We start from the raw sequence: 21,640 nt of genomic DNA, 5'->3' as shown, positions 1-21,640 counted from the left end.
TTTTCTCTCATGCCGTTTGTGCCACTCTTGGCACATTGAGACACGATTTCCCTGGCAGATCAGTGCTGTGGCATTCAGGGTTCATGTCAGTTGCTTTTTTTTTTTTTCTTCGAAGGATGTGGAAGATCATTGTTCTCTTTTATCTGACAACTGCCAGACTACTTAAGGGTTTTGTTTCATCCTAATCCACAATCAGGTCTCATTTTCTTCAGGGAATTTAAAAATTATTCTTTCTTTTTGTTAGTGCTAGGTTTTTATTTCTTTTTCAAACTACTTAAAAATCATTCTTTGAAAATTTCATGCATGTAGGCAACAAAATATGATTATATTAAACAGCCCCCATATCCCGTCCAATTCCCTTCAGGCCTCCCTAGCACATCTCTATTCCAATTTCATCTTTCCTTTTTTCCCCCCTTTGCTTTTTAAAATGAACCACTGTGTGTGTCCAATTAGCGCAGTCATATATACATGAGCGTGGATCCACCCGTGGAGCACTGGAAACCAACGAGTGGCCATGCCCCTGAAAAAGGATCACCATTGCTATCAGTGCCTACAGCTCTGGTTAGGGGCACAGATTTATGAGCCCCTCCCCTTGGAGCTCCTCCCTCATACGTACTAGAATTCTAAGTGGCTTGGTCTTCTGCAGGTAACTGCAGCTGCTGTGGATCTACAAATGCAGTCATCATGCCACACTCAGGGCACAGACTTTCACGGCTCCTCCCTGGCCTCTGGCTCTACGTCCTTTCCTATTTCTTTTCCACAAACCTCAGTGAACTGAATGTCATCACACCTTATTTCTCTCTCTCTCTCTCTCTCTCTCTTTCCCTCCCTCCCTCCCTGGAAAAAGGGCACTCACAAGATTCATTACAAAAACAAACTATGACTTAACTAAAATAAATCCATCTGTCTTTTAGTCCTCTTTCCTCAAAAAAGCAAGCTACGTTTCACGAAAGATGGAGTGATATTTAATGATTACCACATTTATTTCTAATTCAATATGTAATTTTTGAAAGAGACAAAAAGGTGTTTTTGAGTGGTTTAGATAAGGGCACGCGGAGGGACAATTTAGCAATACTTTCTTTGTAGTCTGTGATAGAATTAACGCCCATGAGGTTAATCAGAAAGGCGTGTCTCCTGCTTACTCCTCTTGTCAACTTGGCACAAGATTGAGTTACCTCTACCCAGCCAATGCCTGTATGCAAGTCTGTGAGGCATTTTCTTGATTGATGGTTGATATGGGAGGGCCCAGCCCACTGTGGGCATTCCCACCTCTGGGCAGGTGGTTCTGGGTTCTACACAAGAGCAGGTTCAACAACCCACCAAGAACATGTGCATAGATGTAGGCATACTCATCGAGTTCCAAGGATGCCACTGGCTCCTCTGGCATGGCAGTAGGCACCTTTACCCACTGAGCCATCTTGCTGGCTCCACTGTAATTTCTTTGTAGCATTTCTTCCAGTGTGTTCATGGTCAGAGGCCATTCTCCATCCCTCAGATAAACTTGGTCAAGACTTGAGTGTCTAGCCGCATGGTTTCAGTTTGCAATTTTAAAATAGCTAATCGTTCTATCATTTTTTTTCCTGTTGGGCTATGCTATTTCCATTTGTTAAATAACTGTCTCAGACATTTATTAATTAATTGCCTTTTGTTTCTTGTGTCTGGTCATTTCATCTGTATTTCTGTCACTCTTAAAAATGTTTTATTGGTGGTTTCTTGTGAATTTCTCATCATGCACCCTAACCCCACTCATCTTCCTCTCCCCTCATACCCTCCCTCCAACTCCCCCTCCCCCAACACAGAAAAAAGGAAAACAACAACAAATCTCCTTGTGAAAGCTGTAGCGTGTCCTGCAGTGTACCCTTTTCTCCACACTTCTTTGCTAGCAAATGTTCATTGCAGTGACCTACTGGTCTGGTACGAGGCCTCTGGCCTCTGCTGCTCTATCAGTACTAGGACTCCTCTCCAGAACCCTGTTGCTGCCCCGAGTCATGCAGACCCTGTAGTTTTGGGTCTGTAGGACCGGCCCCTTCATGCACGCCAGCAGTTCATCGATGGGGTAGATGATGGAGTAGGCCAACTCAATGCTCTGGGTCTGGGCTTGAGAGATGTCTGAGCTGGTCCTTCCACTGGCTCCCTTGCAACCCCCACAACCAGAGCCAAGTCTACTGTGCTGCCCCGGGGAGCTGCAGGGCTCACCCTCCCAAATGTTGTCACAGTAAGGGGCAGAGACAGCTTTCCTACTCTCGGGACCCCATGGCCAGCTCTCCAGTCTGCCATAGGTGGCAAGGAACAAGGGTTGGGGAGGGCATCCCTTCCTTGCCTACTCTTCTGCTAGGTGGACAAGTTTTTGGGACCAGTTTTCCTATGCTCACACCTGTAAAAGTCACTTTTATTCTCCTGGCTCAGTTGTCGTCTGGGAGGCTTATTGACTCCTTCTGCTAACCTAGGCCTAGTCCTGGAAGCTTCTAGCCTCCATACAATCTAACTCAGGCCTAGGATGTTTTCAGACTCTAAGACTGCTTAAATAAGCTCACCCTTACTTGTTTTTTGCTGAGTTCTGGGCTGACTAGTTAAACTCAACTGTTCTGGCTGAAACTCTTCTCCCAGCTGATTTATTTAATCTGGCTTCTCTCTTGGCCTGGAATTGCTCTGCTTGGCCTCAAACTAACTCAGAAATCTGCTCTACTCTGGCTTCTTCTCATTTTCTGGCTTATTCCATCTTCACCCAAGTTCTTTCTCTGCAACCCATCTCTCTATTGCTATCCTGGTTAAAAAAAAAAACACAGTCTCCTCTCTGTAAAACTACCTCTTAAGTAGCTTCCCTTTCCTCTCTCTTCTAGTGAGAGTTGGGCATATCCTATTCTGTCAAATCTTCTCTGATTCCTCACCTTTTCTGACATTCAATTAGACATCACTTTCAAACATATGTGCTTCCTTCTACAAACTAACTTTTGGGATTAAAGGCTTGTGCCATCACACCTGGATCTAAGCTTTTCTTTACCCGATACTTGTTCTATATCAGGCTGGCCCTGAACTCAGATCTGTTTGCCTCTGTCTTGTGCTTGTACTTCAGCTGGATCACAGAAATCTAGATCTTTGGATGTGATCTTTTGCCAGCCAGATCACATAGACCTAGAAGGCCCTTGGATGTGATCTCTTTGCCAGAGCAACTACGTTCTGAATTAACATTCCTCTACACACACCCTCGGGATGCCTTATCCATGCCCCCACCATCAGGGGGCAGCTCTACTGTGCAGCTATCACCCTCCTCTGCCATGTGCTGCTGGTGAGGGGCAGAGACAGCTCTCCTGCTCTCTTGACCCCAGGGTCAGGTCTGCCACAAAGCCCAAGTGAGGATTGGGGCCAGCTCTGCACAGCCCTCTGACATCAATGTGACCCTGGGTGGCAGGCAAGACCACGGACGTCCACCTGGCCTTTGGTGGTAACAGACCCCTGCTGCTGCAGAGACACAGACCTAGACATGGCCCACAGCGGTAGCACAGGACCCCACCATGGTCCCAGTAGCATCACCGGCTACTCACATCGGACTGTCCTTCGCTATGAGTCTTCGGTTCTGCCTCTCCTCATGGTGCCTACATCCTTCTGTTTCTCTTTCTCTTCCATTTCTCCAACACTTACTTACTTGATCCTTTTAGCGGTACTCAGGGTCTTGACTGGGGTCATCTCAGGAGTGGTCTCAGAAGTGCTATGCCCCGCTCGTGCATTATGGTGCTGGGCAGGGATCGTCTCAGGCAGGGTCTGCCCTCTCAGGCCTGAGTGGCACCTGACTGGGTGGTTATCTCCTCTGGCTTTCTTCTCACTTGGTCTGCCTGAGTAGCCCCTTGTGAGGGTCCCCTGTTTTGGGCACACGCTAAGCCCCAGGGCCGGCGGTCCCAGGTAGGATTCTTTTAGTTTCCAGCTTGTTCCTTGTCCTGGAAGCTGTCTGGGTCTGCCTGATGCTAGACTACTGGTCATCTCGGGTTCGCTTTTTTTCATGGAATGTTAGGCTACTAACTATTCAGATATTTATAGGTCAGAACACTGAGCATAGACATAGCGTCTCTCCTCTCTGCTACGTGAGCCACATGGCAGCCACACCTGTAACGCCGCTAGGGACAGGTGTCATTTGTATTTTAATCTAGTAGAGTTTGCTTATGGCACATTTATTCTTTATTGCTATTAAGTATCTTTCATATCCCACTAATAAGGCTCCCTGTATTAAGCTCTTTCTTTTTTCTTTTTTCCTTTTTTTTTCCTCCCTGACTTATTCCTCTGATAAACGTTTGGATTGTTTTCAAAATATACTCTGTTGCACTCATCGTCCTAGAATTTATTTGGGGGCTTTGATGGATTACATTAATTTGATTTTCTCCCCATTCTGCAGCAGACATGTTCTTTACATGAATGAGTTTTAATTTCCCCTATAGTATTTTATAATTTTCACTGTTAGCTAAGCACAGTGATCTTAAAGATTAATTTTCTAATTGTGCATCATGAGTGTGTTTCACTTCACATTGACTGGATATTATTTTTGCAATGTTATTGATTTTTGTGTATTTATTTTGTATTTGATCACTTAACAATAGAATTACTAGACCCAATGATTTCTAAAGTCATTTTAATTCCTTTAGATTACTTAGGTAAACAAATACATTTATTTTGAAAATTATTAAGCTATTCTCCTGTTTTTAAATTACCTTATGTTTCTGGGTATATTTGTGTATATGTGTGTTCTGCTTGCCATGTCTAGAATAGTTTTGAAATGGTGGTGGTCAATAATGGTAAATATCGATTTCTATTATTGCCTTTTCTGAGAATTTTATATATGAATACTATTTACAATTTTCTTTCTTTCCCCTCTCTACATCCTCCATGCTGCCTTTTCAAATTCATGACCTCTTATTTTTAATTGTTATTGTTATACATACACACACACACACACACACACACACACACAGAGAGAGAGAGAGAGAGAGAGAGAGAGAGAGAGAGAGAGAGAGAGAGAGAGAGAGAGAGAGAGTCTGCAGAGCTCTGCAGAGCTCATTTAGTGCTGTCATGTGTATCATGTGTTTAGGGTTATTCTTGGGATTGGATAATTTATCAGGAGCTCAGCCCCTGAGAAGGCTGACTCTCCCTCTCTTAGCAGTCATTAGTTGCTTGTAGCTCTTCATTAATGGCTGAAGCCCTGCGAAAATTAGTCCTTGTTAATTTTATTTCCCCATGGCATGTTAAAAATGCTGTTGTCATTTCCAGGACTTGTTTAGACAGCCATATTGTTGAAATTTCATAGATGTCTTGTCATGTATAGAAGACATTGTCTCGCAGCATGGTCTTCCTCGAGCCTTAAATATAGGGGCTATGTTGTACATCAACTGGGGCTGAGCATGCCACCGTCAAAATATTGACTTCACAATATATCCAGCACATATAAAATAAGATGTTGTCTATGTGCCAACAATAAATATATTTTCTTTTATTTATCTTTATTTTTTATTTCTTTTTTTCTTCTTTTGCGAGAAGATGTTACTATGTAGCCCAACTTGGCTTCCAACCCTCAATCCTCCTTATTCCTTCTCCCTACTGTTAGTACTTAGAAATTTTAACTACAATACATGACATGTTCTTCATTATGTCAATGAACTATCATTTTATTCTGAGGATATTAACTCCATTTTAAGTTCCAAGAGTATTTATTAACTATTACCAAATTATTTTCCTGATAGATATGTCAAACTGTTCACTTTCCAACCTGTTGGTGTGATCTTCTTTAGAATGTACAAATGTAAGTACTTAGGGTAATGTCTAAATTACTTGTAGTAAATTATTATTTAAATGATTAAATTGTTTATACTAAGATGATTGAATTACTTATGCTAACCTTTTATTTAAGCTTGGAGTTTTTAACTAATCATCTTTAGGTTTTGCTTTTAACATTTGACTAACAACTTTTTCATTCATTGCCATTCATTCTCATTATGAAGAATTTGAAATGTATTCAGGTAATTATATTTATATTAATACTTTAAAATCATATTGTAAAATCACATAAAACATTATTAAATCCTTTCAAAATTATATGTGCCTTCTTAATTCTAATTTTATTTGTTTGCTTACTCTTTTCATGATTATATTTGCTAACATTTTTGTATTATTTGTTCTTGCTTTTGGAAATTCCATACCATAGTTTATTTGCTCTGTGTGTGTGTGTGTGTGTGTGTGTGCACGCACGCGCACACGTGCGCACTCATGCACTTGTATGCACATGTATACAGAGGTCAAATGACAATCTCAGGTGGTGTTTCTCAGGAACATACAGTTAGTGTCTGTGACAAAGTTTCTCATTGCTTTGATCCCCACAGAGGAGGCAGACTAGCTTGTGGAGGACCCTGGAGTCCATTTTGTCTCTCTCTCCTCAGTGCTGTGATGTCACACAGTACTGCCACACCCAGTTATTTTACCAGGGTTCTGGGGATGAATTTCTGTTATGAGACAGCACTTTACCAACTGAACTATTACCCTATTTGCAAATTATTACTGTTTTCTACTTTTTTCTGCATTCATTTCTATATTTATATTCTATGTGTTCTAACTATGATCCTGTTCACATGGCTATGTTCTAACTTTTTCATTAAAGTTGAATTTGATTAACATTTTAAAATTTGAACAATATTTCAGGCTGAGTCTTTGTCTTTGTATGCATTCTTTAAAAGATTGATAACAAGGGTCTGGTTTTCATTACTTTAAGACAAGTGTGTAATTCTGTCTTTACACAGGTATTTCAGAAAGCATTCATAATTGGCAAAGTGCGTAAGTCTTTGGTTGTTCCAAGTTTGGGAAACCAGAAGCTGGGTGTACTGTGGTTGGAGGACAGACTCTGGAAGGCTGTGAACTGGATCATTTGCTTTGCTGCAGTGATGGGCAAACATTTAGAAAATGCTATGGCATAATTCTGAAAAAAATCACTTGCTTATTTTTTTCTGCTGTTAGAATAGTCAAATTAATATATCTATAGACGTTAATATTGATTATTTAGCAGGGGCTAATGCAGCATATTAATGGCTCCTGTTACAGTTTACATTTCTGCTCACACACATCGCTGATGTTTTTAGCATCTTTGCTTTATAGATGCTGACACAATCCGATTCTACTGACAGCAGTGAATGGTGTTATGCTTTCCTTTTAAATGTTTACTCATTACACATACTAACTCTCTTGGGTAGCATTACTGTCTTTATATACCTTCTGAAGTTACTGTTTTCTGCTTTATTTTGTGAATGCCTGATAAATATTTCCCCCTTTGTTATTGTGTACTATCTACTTTATTTATTTTAAAGCCTTTCTTATAACCATCATGGATCTGAATTGTTCTTGCCTTATGTTAGGACCTTGCCAAGTATTCACTGTACTGTTTATAATTAACATGTATCTATTTGTTTATTTTATATTGTATGGTGATTTTTCTCATGTCCTTCGTAGTACTGTTGTGTATGGCTTTTACACTGCCTCATGTTTTAGAAGATAACTATTTGGATTTTTGTGTATCAGAGATCAAAATTGTATTTTCATTTGTATTCCCTTATTGTCATAATTATAAAAGAAAGGATAAATTTGGTCTCTCTTTACACAAAATTTAAAAAAGGTATCTTAGTTTCAAATACCCACATCTTATTTTTCCTGCCTTTCTATTTCCTTCAATATAATCTACACTTTTAGACCCAGATAACTATTGATAATATTTTACTTTATGTAGTTGCTCTGGAGATTTGGATAATAAGTGTCCCCCATAGACTCCTGTATTTGGACCCTGTGTTCCTAGTTTGTGGGCTACTTGGTGAGGGCTTTGTGGGTATACAGTCTCACTCATTTCCAGTTCACTTTCTCTGCTTTCTATGTTTGATTCAAGATGTGATCTCTTGGCTTCCTGCTCAGTGTACATGCACCTATGCCTTCCCTGCCCTTAGACTCTCCCTCTGGGACCATAAACCGAAATAAACATTTCCTTCTATAAGTTGCTTTCATCATGGTGTTTTGTCACAGGAAAAAAAAAGGGGGGTAGCTACTACATTTGCCTTCCTGTTAGGAAAATTTATTGAGATTTACACTTTTGTCCACTTGGTTCTGATAGCTGCTTCTGCTTGTGGCCCTCAATAGGACTCATCTTTTGGTCAATAAAGCACACCCTTAACCTATTCAAACGCCACATGTGGGAGGTTATCTTATGAGTCGGCAAAGTTCAATGTCATTCATACCTGAGAGTCATATTATCTGGGATGACATTCTGGAACCTTTGCCTATATTTTTTTTCCTTTTAAAAGACATCTTACATTTCTATAATTTTGATTGTGGAAACAACAAGTATTTTTATTTTAATTAGGAATTGTTAATGATTTTTGTTTCTACATGTTTGATCTGTCTTATGATTATTTTCTCCTAGACTATAACTTGGTGTGGTATTATTCATTTTTTAATCTTATAAATTTTTGCTTTGAATATGGCAAGCATGTTTTATTTTTAAAGTATGTATATATCATAAAAAGTAATGGGTTTCACTGACATCCATGTATAGAGGAATTTCAATCATATATACTTGTCTTTTGCCCCTTTCACCCTCTTTTCTTCTCCCTTTCTCTTTCTTCCATACCTGTAACATTCCTTTTCTTTTCGTGTTCCTGATAACTTTGGTTCCATATATCAAAGAAAATTGAGTAATATTTGTAATTTTGAGACTAGCTTATTTCACTTAACACAGTATTCCAGTTTTGTCCATTTTCTGAAAACATGACCTTGTTCTTCTTTATGGCTGAGTAATACTTCATTATAAGCACGTTTGTTCTTAGTGTACAAAGTCTTTTATTGGAACTATTCACATATAGTTTTTCACTTTTATCCCTATCTGGGGCATCATTCATATTCATAGCTGTTCTGGTTGTATTTCTTCTCCCTGACATTAACTTGGTTTTGGTTTTTGGATTTCATGGCTGCTTGTCCCCTGTGGTTTTCACTTGTTCATCATTATCTTTTGTTTCCTGGGAAACTTAAGGTGTTCCCTTCAGATTCTTTCATAATGACTTTTCACAGTGTAGCTGCTGGGACTTATTGAATTTTTAAAAATTAATTTCATATACATAGTAAATATTAAGTATTAAAACTTTCCATTGATTTAATGATGGAAGTTAAGCTATTATTAGACTTTTGCTGGCACAAATTTCTCTACTGTAAAAGTTTCCACTTATAAATTCTGGTGTATCTAGATAAGAGCATAGCAAGACTTTTTCTAGGAGTACATGGGTGTATATGATATTTTTAAAAATAATTTTCATACTTGTATTCTTTTATGCTTTTGTATTGTGCTTTGTTTAAAATTATATCATTTTCAGGTCTTTTGTTTTTATACATTTCTCCTGTTTAATAGAGAAATACTCTTTTATATCTCCTCTCAGTGGTTACATGCATCATTGTAAGGTAGGGAAGGAAGCTTTAAAAGGTATTTTTATGCAGGAGTTTTCCCATTTTTCTTCAGTTCGGTTTAACATTTTCCCTTTATTGCAGACTTTCAAGTTTTTCTTTTTATTCATAAATATCTAAATTCCCCGTGTTTTCAGTACATGTTAGCACCACTGCTTTCTACGTGGGATTATTCAGGACAGAAGAGGCTAATACATGAGCTCTTGACCCAGGCAATCTGATGTTCTAGTTGACATTTTTATTGCCTGTATAGGAATCTTCTCCTTAGATCCAAAGCAATTTACATGTAATAATGCATAGTCCTTGTAACCTGAATTCTTAGCACTGCTTTCTGCCCCTTAGCTGACATCCTGAGAGCTCCTTCCAAGAGATTCATAGGATATTTTTTGTGCTTCGTCTTTAAGGGGTTAATACACTGAGTTAGGGTCTCACTAAATAACCCAGCCTGTCTTGGAAGTCACAGTGGTCTGCCTCAATAGCAACCAGAGGACAGGAAGTGCAGGCTGAGGCAAGCGTGCCTTGTTTTGTGTTTTCATCATTTTCTTTAGCTTTAAGCAAGTTTGGGTGAGAAGTTGGGAAAAGCTTCCCGTGGCTGCCAGCCTGGATCCCTGAAGCCCTAATCTGTCTACTCTGGAGGATGCTCTGGAATTGTATCTGGACATTACTCAATTAGGCAATCAATGACGACAATGAATAATTCAAAGAATTGATCACAGGCATGCTAGTGGTTTATGTTTTTCTCCAGCTTGGTGATTCCTGCTGACCCAGCTCCTCATAAAATCACACACTTTCATGCTCCTGCAGATGTTCCTGAGGCTGACAAAGCGTGCCATCTGCCTCTGTGCGGGCTGCGTTCTCCTAACTCCATTTGTTCTGTGCAACACCAAGCACTTCACAATTTTCTTTCATTCAGCTTCCTCCTGGCGTCCTAGGCACAATGTACAAAGATTTAAAAAAAAAAAAAAAAATTCTTCTCTTTCAGAAAACCAGAACGAGGCAGAAAGCATTGCCTGAGATCAGAAGGGAAGTCACTCTGCATATCAACAGCGTTATCCTGTTCAGATTATTTCTGGGCAGAACATGTCTCCCTTCTCAGCCCTGAGCAGACTGTATTTGTGAAAAGGCACTTGGGGCTGTTTGTGGCGTTCCTCCCCCTCTCAGATCAGCTGCTCCTGAGATGAGTCTCCACAGGCATAACTCGATAGGGTTGCCTGAAGGAGTAGACAAGGAGGGGCTACTACGCCAGGAACTAGAATGCTCTTCAATTCAGTGGTACCTGCATAATCAGGAATATTGATTAAATATTTCCATTCAGGAAGCTGGTAAACATTTTAATGATCTTAGAGCATCATTTTAATAATTGCGGCAGCATCAGTTGTTTTCAATTAGAGCCGTTTACTTGTCCAAAGAATTACAGAATGGTTTTAATGAAGAGCTGCTGTCTTAGAGGGAAAACGCACATGGCTATCTCACTTTTACTCATGTTTTAGTGACAAGCTGAGGAGAGATACACCTAACTGTAGTGTCTTGTGACTCATTGATGGGCTGTATCACTGAAGGGGCATCTTTTCCTTCCTAGAAAGAAAGGGAGAGACATTTTAAAAAGTGATACAAATAGCAACGAAAGAGGAACAATTCACTTTTGTATGCTTACCACACTTCAGATTCTTTTCCACACATACTGACTCATTGAATCCTCAGTAGAGCTGATTAACATTATTTATAACTACTTTTAAAGATGGGGCCTCATTAGCTTTGAATTCATAATCTTGTGACCTCAACATTAGCAGTAGCTGGGATTACAGGTGCACCCCCCTGCAGGTAACAATATTGCTTTCTTTTTTTTTTTTTTTTTACAAATGAGAATGGTAATGATAGGAAACCATCTTAGGACCTCAGTTTGTGAGGAAGCCAGGAGTCACAAGCAGTCTACTTAATATTGGTGCCAATATACTTCCACGCAGCCAAGAGATTTTTCAACTCTGTTTTGTAAGTCAAGCTCTTAAATTTAGACAGCTAATCTTTGGTGGGTGAAACATCCACTCAGATCATAAGGAAGAAATTATGAGACTCTTTCCCTAAAGGGTAAGTACAGGAAAATACAGCAGTTGTGTTAACTGGATGTGCTTTGAGGGATTAATGTAGATGTATGTCTCTGAGTCATCTTTCCTGACTCTAGTGTTGGTTTCACTCCACTGGGATCTGCCCAGCCTCCAGCCAACCCTTTGCAACTGTGGTGGACTTAACAGCCTCACAAGTGGAAAACATTGTGTAGAGAAGTGCTAGTGTTGCAGTGGCCAGCTGGCAGAGGGGCTTTCCAGGCATAGCATGCATCCTCCTGTGAGCTTTCTATTTCAGGTGTTCTTTAGCATGAACAAGTCCTAAGCTTAACTGCTTGTGTGCACTGGAATGTGTATGTGGGGGAGTAGAGGTGTGGAAGTGGCATGAAAACTGCAACATTCCAAATACTCAAACATAACTAACTAGAGGTGATTGCTCATGGATTTTGAACAAATGATAGCAAGTGAGAAAAATTCTGCCAGTGTCTGGGTCATAGGTTATTGAGTAATAAAGTTACAAGAGCAAGAAAGAATTGTCTCTTTTTCTGTGGCTTTGGGGAGCCAGTGGGCTAAAGGCTCCAGAACAAGCCCCAAACACAACTGCATTGTATGGAATGTAACAAACTAAGAACTGTTCTGTAACTTTGAAGGGTCTAGGGAATAAAGTCAAAGCACGTTAGTGAACATTTGAAGCTCTGTATGGTCCGATCAATCCCACCTGTCTAGTTTCATCCCTCAGTCACGCTGAGCTGTCACTCAGAGGCTGCACACTTGCACTGCCCTATTGTTGTCCTCACATGCCTCCAGTGCCTGTGTTTGTCCAGGGTTAGGGATTTTTAGTCCTGTCAAAGATGCTTCATATCCTGTTTCTAAGTGAAGCACTCAACTATTCATTGTGGATACTAGATTGTATGCTTCTTAAAATTATTGACTCTTTCTTATTCTACTCCACATTCCCCATAAAGCCTAGCACTTTCTGGGTCACGGTAAGCACTAAATATATTTGTGGTGTGGTGGTGTGGATTAAAGAATTGTAAATGCTGAGAATATTCTTCTCTGCTTCTTATAGCTTCTCTGAAAAGGTGAAAGAGCTACACAACAGGATCTCATGTGTCCCAGGTTGGCCTCAAACTGACTACACAGCTGTGGATGGCCTTAGAGTCCTGCCAAGGGCTGTGGTTACAGGTATGCGCCTCCACACCTTGTGTTCCTTTTATTTCTCGACTCTTCAGTAGGCAAGGGTGTTTCTCTTCCTTAAACCAAAGCAGCAGTGCCCATGACCATCTTGATATGGAAACCCCTCGACAGTTCTCAGTCCCTGAGTCCCAGTGTTTGTCTTTCTTTAGATCCTGGCCCATTTTTCCATTTTCTAGAGAATCTACCTGAGATTCTAAAAAGGTTCTCTTTCTCCCTGCCGTTAAAGCACAGAATCATTAGAAAGTTTCTCTCTGCTTTACCACTGTCTTTAGTAACTCTTTGTAAATGATTGGACGACACTCACAAGCTCCCCTTCCCAAGTAGTCTTCCTCCTTTTATTCCCCTGAGATGAACGGACAACTATGTCATAGTTGAACAGTGTCTCTTTTATGCATGCACTTAATAAAAAAACTCGGTGTATGGTCACCGAATGTGTACACTCTAATGCTTGAATCAGGACGGTCATAGTAACCCCAAACTGGAAGCTAGTGATGTCCCTAACAGTAGAATGTTGAATCAATTGCTATCTATGGATATGCAATATGTATGCATGCCAAGTATTAATGAAAACACAATATCTTATTTTACTTGTAATACTGTGGGTGGATCTGAAAAATGCAAGAAGTGAAAAAAGCCAGACTGGAAAATGATATACAGAGTATGACTCCATTTAAATATAAAAAAGGCAATAGGTCTATGCTGCTAGAGGTCAGGACAATTATAACTCTTGTGGACAGGGAGATGCCTTGGATTCTGGTATTGTTCTGGCATTGGTTACATGAGTTATTCAGCTAAGAAAATTCATCAAATTAGTATAAGTTTATGATGTTTGTTTTTGTATGAAGGTTACATACCAATAAAAGACTTTAAGACATGTTGTGATAATACAATAAGAACCTATTACAGTAGTAAGCTACTAAGTAGTCATAAATTAATCTTTCTGTGTAAAAGAAAATTACAAACATCACAATTTTGGGGATCTGTGGATGGAGATATGCTGGTGCTTATGACCAACCAAAGAAGGATTGTACGGAATTCCTTAGCAAAGAGAACCATTTCAGAGCCATCTTTACAGCTGCACAATAACTGGACAGCAACCAAAAAAGGGCTCCGCCGGAGCCACCTGGTGTTCTCTGATAAATGGAGCATTCATTTAAGACCTTCAATTGCATCTTCAGAAAGTTAAACTAAAAATACATTTCACTCTGAGTTCTAAAAAATAAGTGAAGATTATATATATAATTTCTGAGGACTAGAGATTTTAGTGAAGTGTAATTATATACTCTTGATAAGTGTGGCCAAACTTTTGACATTGTGGTGTGACATTGTCATCTTCAAATTTCATGCTAGAGAATCACACAATCAAGTGACAAATAAAATAAGATAAAATAAAATAAAAATCTATCCCAACCCTCCCTCACAATGTTTTAAGAAAGTTTTCAGATTTGTATAGGGCTGCATTCGTAGCCATCCTTGGATACACGTGGTCCATGGGCCATGGGTTGACATGCATGAACCAAGTGTATAGCGCTAATCAATTTGTTATGATAAGCATACACTTCAAGCATAATATGGACAGAATAGCTAATTATATTTTGAGGAATTTCCTGTCAAATGATTACGTTTATGGTTGTAGACATAGCTAAGTTCTTTTTAGGTAACTAGTATTTTGAAAAAGATATAAAAGGCTCGTGTGGATACTGAAAAGTTGACAGCCCTCCATTAGCATCTCCTAACTAGTAAAGAGGATGACTATTCATTTCATGACACATATATTTACGTATTTAAACAATCCTTAATTCTCCTCTCTGTTAGGTTTTACAAATTACTTTTTACTGATGAGGAAAAAAAAAAATCAAGATTCAGTAAGTAACTTGCCTAGGACATAATACATACATACAAAAAGTGGGATTCAATGAATATCTATATAGTCCATAACCTATTTAGTTTTTACTAGACAACACTGTCTCTAGGTACAGTCAGATGAAAGATTACATACAAATATCTGTCCTAACAGAGAACCTAAATTAGCATCAAATCTAAAACAGGCACTTTATTATGTAGGCAAGCAGAATGAATGATGCTAGACAAAGCTTATTCTGAATCAGGTTGAGTAATAAAACATGGTTTATTTTTATAACCTCTCAACTGCAGTCCTTCCATTGTGATTCTGTTTGTAATTGAGGCACAGTGGGGAGTTGAGAAATTTGGGATGGTTCATTTCACTTACCTCTGTCTTTGTGAACTCGCTGCTTGTGGAACCACTGCTCTCTTGCACTCTGAAGGGTTCCCTTGTTTATACACCCCAGTTCCTTTGACACCATGTCATTCCCATGACGACAGTGGGGGGGCTCTTGATGAGATCTTCTTTGCACTTTTATTGTCAATGGAACTTAATAGAACAACTCTTTAGCTTCTTCAAACATAGTCTTTCCTCTTCAAACTACTTCCAAGTATGTCACTGCTAAATCGAAATTTCCAGGGAAAGAAAGAAACCGTATGCTGCTTTTCCCTCCAGCTTATTTTAACCATATGCTGCTGGAAATGGGAATACAACAATGCTATTAATTTAGACTCCCTGTGTTCCCAGTGCTACCACCCCCCAGCTAATTTAAAGAATCTTTTCTATTTGGGCTGGAAAAATATTGTCTTTGAAAAAAGAAGAATAAGAAGGAGGAGGAGGAGGAGGATTAGCAGAGAGAGCAATGACACTGAAAGCTGTACTCCTTTACAATGTGCTTTTGTACAAGTAGCCCTGGGGCTAAGAACACCTGGACACACAGAATGCGAGAGTTCTCAGAGTGCCCATCACTACTGTAGTGGTTGCTCAACATACACTGCATATGAGAAGCATATATAAATAATTAAATAATAAAATGCCCTTGTTATTTTTAAAACTTCACAATGAAAGGCAGTGCTTGCTTTTGGCTTTTTACAGGTAGCCCTTACTAGGAAAAGGAAACATCTTTCTCTTCTGAGAATGCTAATTACAAATGCACTGAAATATTTGTATTTGTTTTCCGATTATACACAGATGAGCATTTTATTTATTTACAATTTGTACTTGTTTACTCTTCTGTGTAATAAGTAGATTTTATGGTGTTGAATCATCTTGGCACTCAGAATAAACCTTTCTTACTCGTTAGATATCTAAGGAAGCCTGCTCTCTTATACAATCAGGCGCACCTGTCCAGGGATGACACCACCCTTACTTATTGATTTAAAAAAAATGCTAACAGACATGGGCAAAGTCTAATGGCAGCAATTTCTCAATTGGGGATCTCTCTTTCTGGGTGGAACTTTATGTAAAGTTGACAAAAACTAATGAGTACAAACAACAATCCTTGTTTTCCCTAGAAGGCAGGTTATTCCTAACGTGACTTGGGTCTCACCTTTTCTTATGTTCTAACAAGAACCTTTTTTCAGCTTCCGTGCCCTTTCATGGTTCTCTATTAAATTTTAAGTTCTCCAGAATGACTTAAAATTTTACAAATACCCATTCCATCAAATTTGTAAGGTCTACCCGTCCCAGTTTTTTCACTATTATATGGTGAGTTTTAGAATCTAATCATTATTTATATGACTGTTTCTCTTTTATTTTTATATTGTTTACCATATCAACTCAGTGTCCTATGTAACTCTGAAGGCTCTAGGTAATTTCCTTGATTGATTTTGATGTTTCTGATGTTTCTGGTGTTTGGTGTTTAGCTTTCTAGTGTTTTCTTTTATTTTTGTTAGTTTCTGTTTTCCATTTATGTTTACATTATTGTTCTTTTTTTAAAGTTGTGTGCATTTTATTTCTAAAGGCTCTTTTTTTGTTTCAGTGCATACATTTAGGTCTACAGCCTTAGCTACAGATGCTCTCTAGATTTATCACACACATTTTATATCTATATTTGATCCTTTGTATTTTTCAGGTTTCCTATCTTCAGATTCAATCAAGCATGGATCAAAAAAATTCTGAACTTCAGTAGAATCTGTAGTTTAGTCTGTAGTGACTTTTTTGTCCTTATTCTGAAAATAATGGAATATAATAACAATTTACCTAGCATTTAAACTATATTTGGCATTGTAACTAATTAAGGTGATTTAAGTATATGAGATAATGATGTCATTATATATATGCAAATACTATGCCAGTTTATGTAAGATAGTTTCATATCTATGGATTTGGGGTTTTACTTTGGTTCTAAAACTAATCCTTGTACAGGATCATTGCAATATGTACACAACTCTTTTTTTTTTAATATTTTGTGCTTTCTGGTATGATTTTCTCTTTGATTCAAAGGCAGCTTCAAATTGTTTAGTGGCTGCTAACACATGTGTGCTTACACTGTATATTTATTGTTAATTTACAACTATTATCAAGAATATGTTTTATATAATTCTTTGAGACATGTAGAAATAGAATTTGTGCATAACATTGTTAATGGTATCCTGAACATTATCTATTGTTGAATATATACTGATTATATTTATCTGCATGTAAGCTTATTTGTATTCCCAGTTTGTAGAACTGTTTGGGAAGGATTAGGAGGATTAGGAGATACATGGCCTGTTGGAGGGGGTGTGTCACTGGGGCACTGGGGTGGGCTTTGAGGATTCAAAAGACTAAAGCTATACACACACACACACACACACACACACACACACACACACACACACTGCCCCAACTTTTTGGATCAAATGTGAGTTCTCAACTGTTCTTTCACTCTGTCATCATGGGATTTAACACTCTGAAGTCATAAGCCAAAGTCAATAATTTCACTTATAAGTGTCTTGGTCATGATGTTTCATCACATAATAGAAACTAAAGCAGTTGCATTTGGAGCAGAGGAACACATCAGATCATGAACTTATATAGCACTACATTAACTCAACAATGCCTCCCACCTTCTTCCCCAAACCTCATGTAAGTGTTTGTGTTGTGTTATGCAATAATACAATAGTATATATTTATTTATAATTGAAATCATGAGCACTAAGTCTAAACAACTTACTTGAGTGACTGTGAAGGGGCTATGTTAATACCAAGCTGAATTCAAAGTATTTTTTCTCATAAGTGCATCACATTTTGAAAATTATGGTATTTAAATGGAATTACTCTAGTAATTATAGGATTTCAATTGAATTATTCAAGTAAATCTAATTTCAAGTTAAACATAAAAACATTTTCATAGTAAATTATATAAAACTGATTTCAGCAGAGAATCTTAGTCCTACATTAACATATGACAAAAATAAAGACAATTTTGTCAAGTCAAAGAAGCAAAGAAACTTAAATGTAGGATGTGCATGTTCATTTTGGTTCATACAATTAACATTATTCATTAATAGATTTTTATTGGGTCAAAGAGATGGTTCGGTGGTTAAGACCACATAATGCTTTTGTAGAGGTTGCAAGCTCAGTTCCTGTTATCCATAATTCCCAGCTCACAATAAGTGATAACTCCAGTTCCAGGAGATCTGACAACCTCTTCTGACTTCTTCATGTACAGGCACCTGCCCTCATAAGCATATATCTTTATTCAGATGCACATGTACACATAATTAAATATAAAATAATCTTTTAAAAAGTTTTCCATATAATCTGAACAACTTAGCATCTAGCTTTTAGGCTATTGTTTAATGTTTAAGTAAACAAAATAAGCAATCATTCACTGTCTGAAAATTGGGTTCGATTCCCTTTTATATATCTTTGTTCTCTTATTGATTTTTGGATGAATCTTGCACGTGTATGTTGGAGATCCATACAGTGAAGGACCTTGAACCCTGAGTCACTGGCTAGTTGGACACACTCACATAGGACTGCTATAGAAGTAAGAGGTGACTTGTGTGTCTCCAGTAAGATTTGTTTATTTGTGGTCCTGACATTAGTGTCAACATAATGAATGCAAAGCTGCACACTACACTGGCATCTTACACTGATTCTCCTAGCAAGTGTAAAAAAAAAAAAAAAAAAAAAAAAAGAAGTGTCTTGTTTTCCTTAAGCATAGGCCTATGATTTTCTATAGTTCTAATTTTCTAATTTGTATATGTCAGAAGAAAGTTGAAATTTATGATATTCATGAAATTTATTTCCAGGCGATCAACTCTTGGGCTTTTAAAACTGAGAACAAGCTGTATTTTGGTAATGGAATTCTAATTTTATTTTCCATTAAAGTAAAGTAAAATGTGTTTAAATGTTTTTTTTGGTGATTTGTTTCTAGTCAATGGATGCTCATCTAATTCCTTAAACTCGGTCTCAAAAATTAAATGAGATTTGAATAAAGTCTACAAGACTCTGAAAGTTTCCATTTACATGAGTATAGTACATAGTTAACCATCTCATAAGCAACCAAGATAGAATTCTAGAGAAGCATTATTTTAGAAGTAGTAAAATAAAGGGGTTTCAACACTTATGTAAACAATTTGCTTTAGGCTTTCTTGAAATTGCTTATCCTTTTCCTCTAACAGATATTTATTGAGTAATTGCCATCCACAAACTAACACGATGGTCCCTGTAGGCAAAGACAAAGAAATAGGAGTCACACTGTCTCACAGCTTGTGTCCCCCAGAAGCCTAAAATTTGGAGACAAGAGGTATCTAAGTACACGGTAGGACACAGTGCATGGTACATGCCAAACGCAGTATAACAATGAATGAGGCAAGGATCAGACGCAAAGGCGTGACTCTGAAGCCCCATTTGAGGCTGTCAGAGGAGAGTTAACATTAGACAGGGGCGGGGGGGGGGTGTTATCTTGAGAGCATCTCACGGAGAAAAAAAAGAGTATATATACCTGAAACAGGTTGGGCAGTGAGACCCTAAATACTTCAGACACAGCATGATCATTTGCAGCAAGGAACTCCAGATCACCAATGCCTGAGGGTTAGACTCTCTCATCACACTTCGGAGAAACACAACTCTGGGATTGGGTGACAACTCCACTTTCCATGAAAAGAATTTACCTCATTGAGCCAGAATAAACATCTTTTGTGCCATATAAAGAGGAGAGGAGTCAGGGTGGATTTGGTATTGGAAAAGTTAATGATTAGATTCTTTATGCCCTCATGTGATAATCTGGCTTAGTAAATTAATATCACTGAACCCCAGGTTTTTTTTAATGACAACTGAGAATAAACATTTCTCATCGTTCTGTGTGGATAGCAGAAGATCAAATAAGAACTGTATGGTAAGGTGTTTGCTGAGCTACCAATGTTATGCAATTGTAAGAAGGTAAAAAAATGCATGGTGAATAAAATATGAGTGTCATTTCTATCGATGCAGTCCTTACACTGTCCCTTCAATTTGGAAGTGCTATTTTGACCGAGAGAACAGAGCAGTACTGTGTTTTTCAAACCATAGTTGAAGAGATTGGTGGCTTCTGAATCTTACATAGGAATTTTTGCTCTTAGATCTGAGCTGTCATGCTCTGAGGAGGACCAAAGAGACCCTTGGGGTGATGTGTGTTAGAAACCCAGGACCACAAGCAACTACTTTCTGCAAGGCCTCAGTCAACAGCTATGATCAACTTTCTGGTTTTGTTATTGAATCATCTTGGAAATGCACTGTTGAACTGCTCCACCTGACACTATGTGGGATACCTATGAACTGCCTTATGAGTTACAGTTTTGTGAGTAAAGGAAATGACTATCTATACTTTAAACAACTTCATTTAGGTTGTTGGCACTCAGCAATGAATTAGCAAAAAGGAGAGTGTTAACATTATTTTATAAGATGCTATAACTCATCATACATATTTTTGTTTGATTCAATTGTAACTTTATGCTATATTTGGAGTTGTCTTCACTAGATATATGACCCAGATCAAGGAGTCTTTAGTTTAGGCTTCATTCAAGGTAGCTCTACCAGTGTAGCCACTGATCAAATGACACTGAATTGTTTATGATAGATCTGGATGAGATAAGGGGCCTGTGGTTAGGTGAAACAGAAAAGTATCTTATTAGAGAATCTATAGAAAATCCATTACTTCTTCATAAGGGATTATTCATTTGGAAAACATCTTATGGTTTGCTACACAAACTTTGCAGAAGCATACCCTCTGAACCCCAGAATGCTTGATGCTTTCAGAGAATTCTTTCAATATATGTTAAGGTGCTCTTTGCTAGAGCCAAGCCCTCCCATGTTTTTAATCTCTTTTTAAAATATATTGATTTCACTTTAGTTTTGGAAGAAAAATTTCATGAGTGATAGAATTCTAAATTGACAACCTTCTTTTGCCTTTTGACAATGTAAAAATATTATATCTTTGGGGCTCAATTCTCCTTGTTTTCTTTGAGTAGCCTGCCTTAATTTTCATTGTCTTCCCCACATGCTAACAGTGGTGTGTGTGTGTATGTGTGTGTGTGTGTGTGTGTGTTTAGGATGTGTTTATTACAGCATATTCACAATAGCTAAGTTGTGGAATCAGCCTGGGTGTCCAAGAAGAAAGGAATGAATAAAGAAAAAATTGAATACCTATGCAATGGGATTTTTTTTTTCAGCCATAAAGAATAATAAAATTTTGTTATTTTGTAGAAAAATGGATATAATGTGATAATTGTACTAAGCAAATCAGACTAGTCTCAGAAAAGTGAATATCACAAGTTTTCATTTATAGTTTCCAGATTTATAAATATATATCATGCAATAGATGTGAACCAGTTTGGAGGAACAAAGAGGACTAATGGGGCAGGGAGTGACAAAAAAAAAAAAAAAAAAAAAAAAAAAAAAAAAAAAAAGGATAGCAGGGTAGGAGGGAATGTGTTAAGCAATTTGGGGTACTTCTTGACAAATGTCTCCTCTGATGTTTCCTTGGCTGCCTTCCTTGGCTTCTATTTCATGGCTTCTTACATAAGGACATCTGACCATAATGCCTAACAGGATTGCAATGCAATGCTTCTTTATTTCATTTCAATTCATTGACAATTTAGATACT

General features: G+C 38.0%; 1 pseudogene; it reads right to left on the bottom strand.

Annotated features, from left to right (window-relative positions):
* Positions 1-3,998: 3,998 nt before the first annotated feature.
* Positions 3,999-4,120, bottom strand: LOC127196055 (uncharacterized; annotated as a pseudogene).
* Between the last annotated feature and the right edge of the window lie 17,520 nt (positions 4,121-21,640).

The sequence above is a fragment of the Acomys russatus genome, chromosome 11 (assembly GCF_903995435.1).
Source record: "Acomys russatus chromosome 11, mAcoRus1.1, whole genome shotgun sequence".
In the NCBI taxonomy this organism is placed as follows: Eukaryota; Metazoa; Chordata; class Mammalia; order Rodentia; family Muridae; genus Acomys; species Acomys russatus.
Note: the sequence above shows the minus strand (reverse complement) of the source record. Positions and strands in the feature narration are given on the sequence as shown.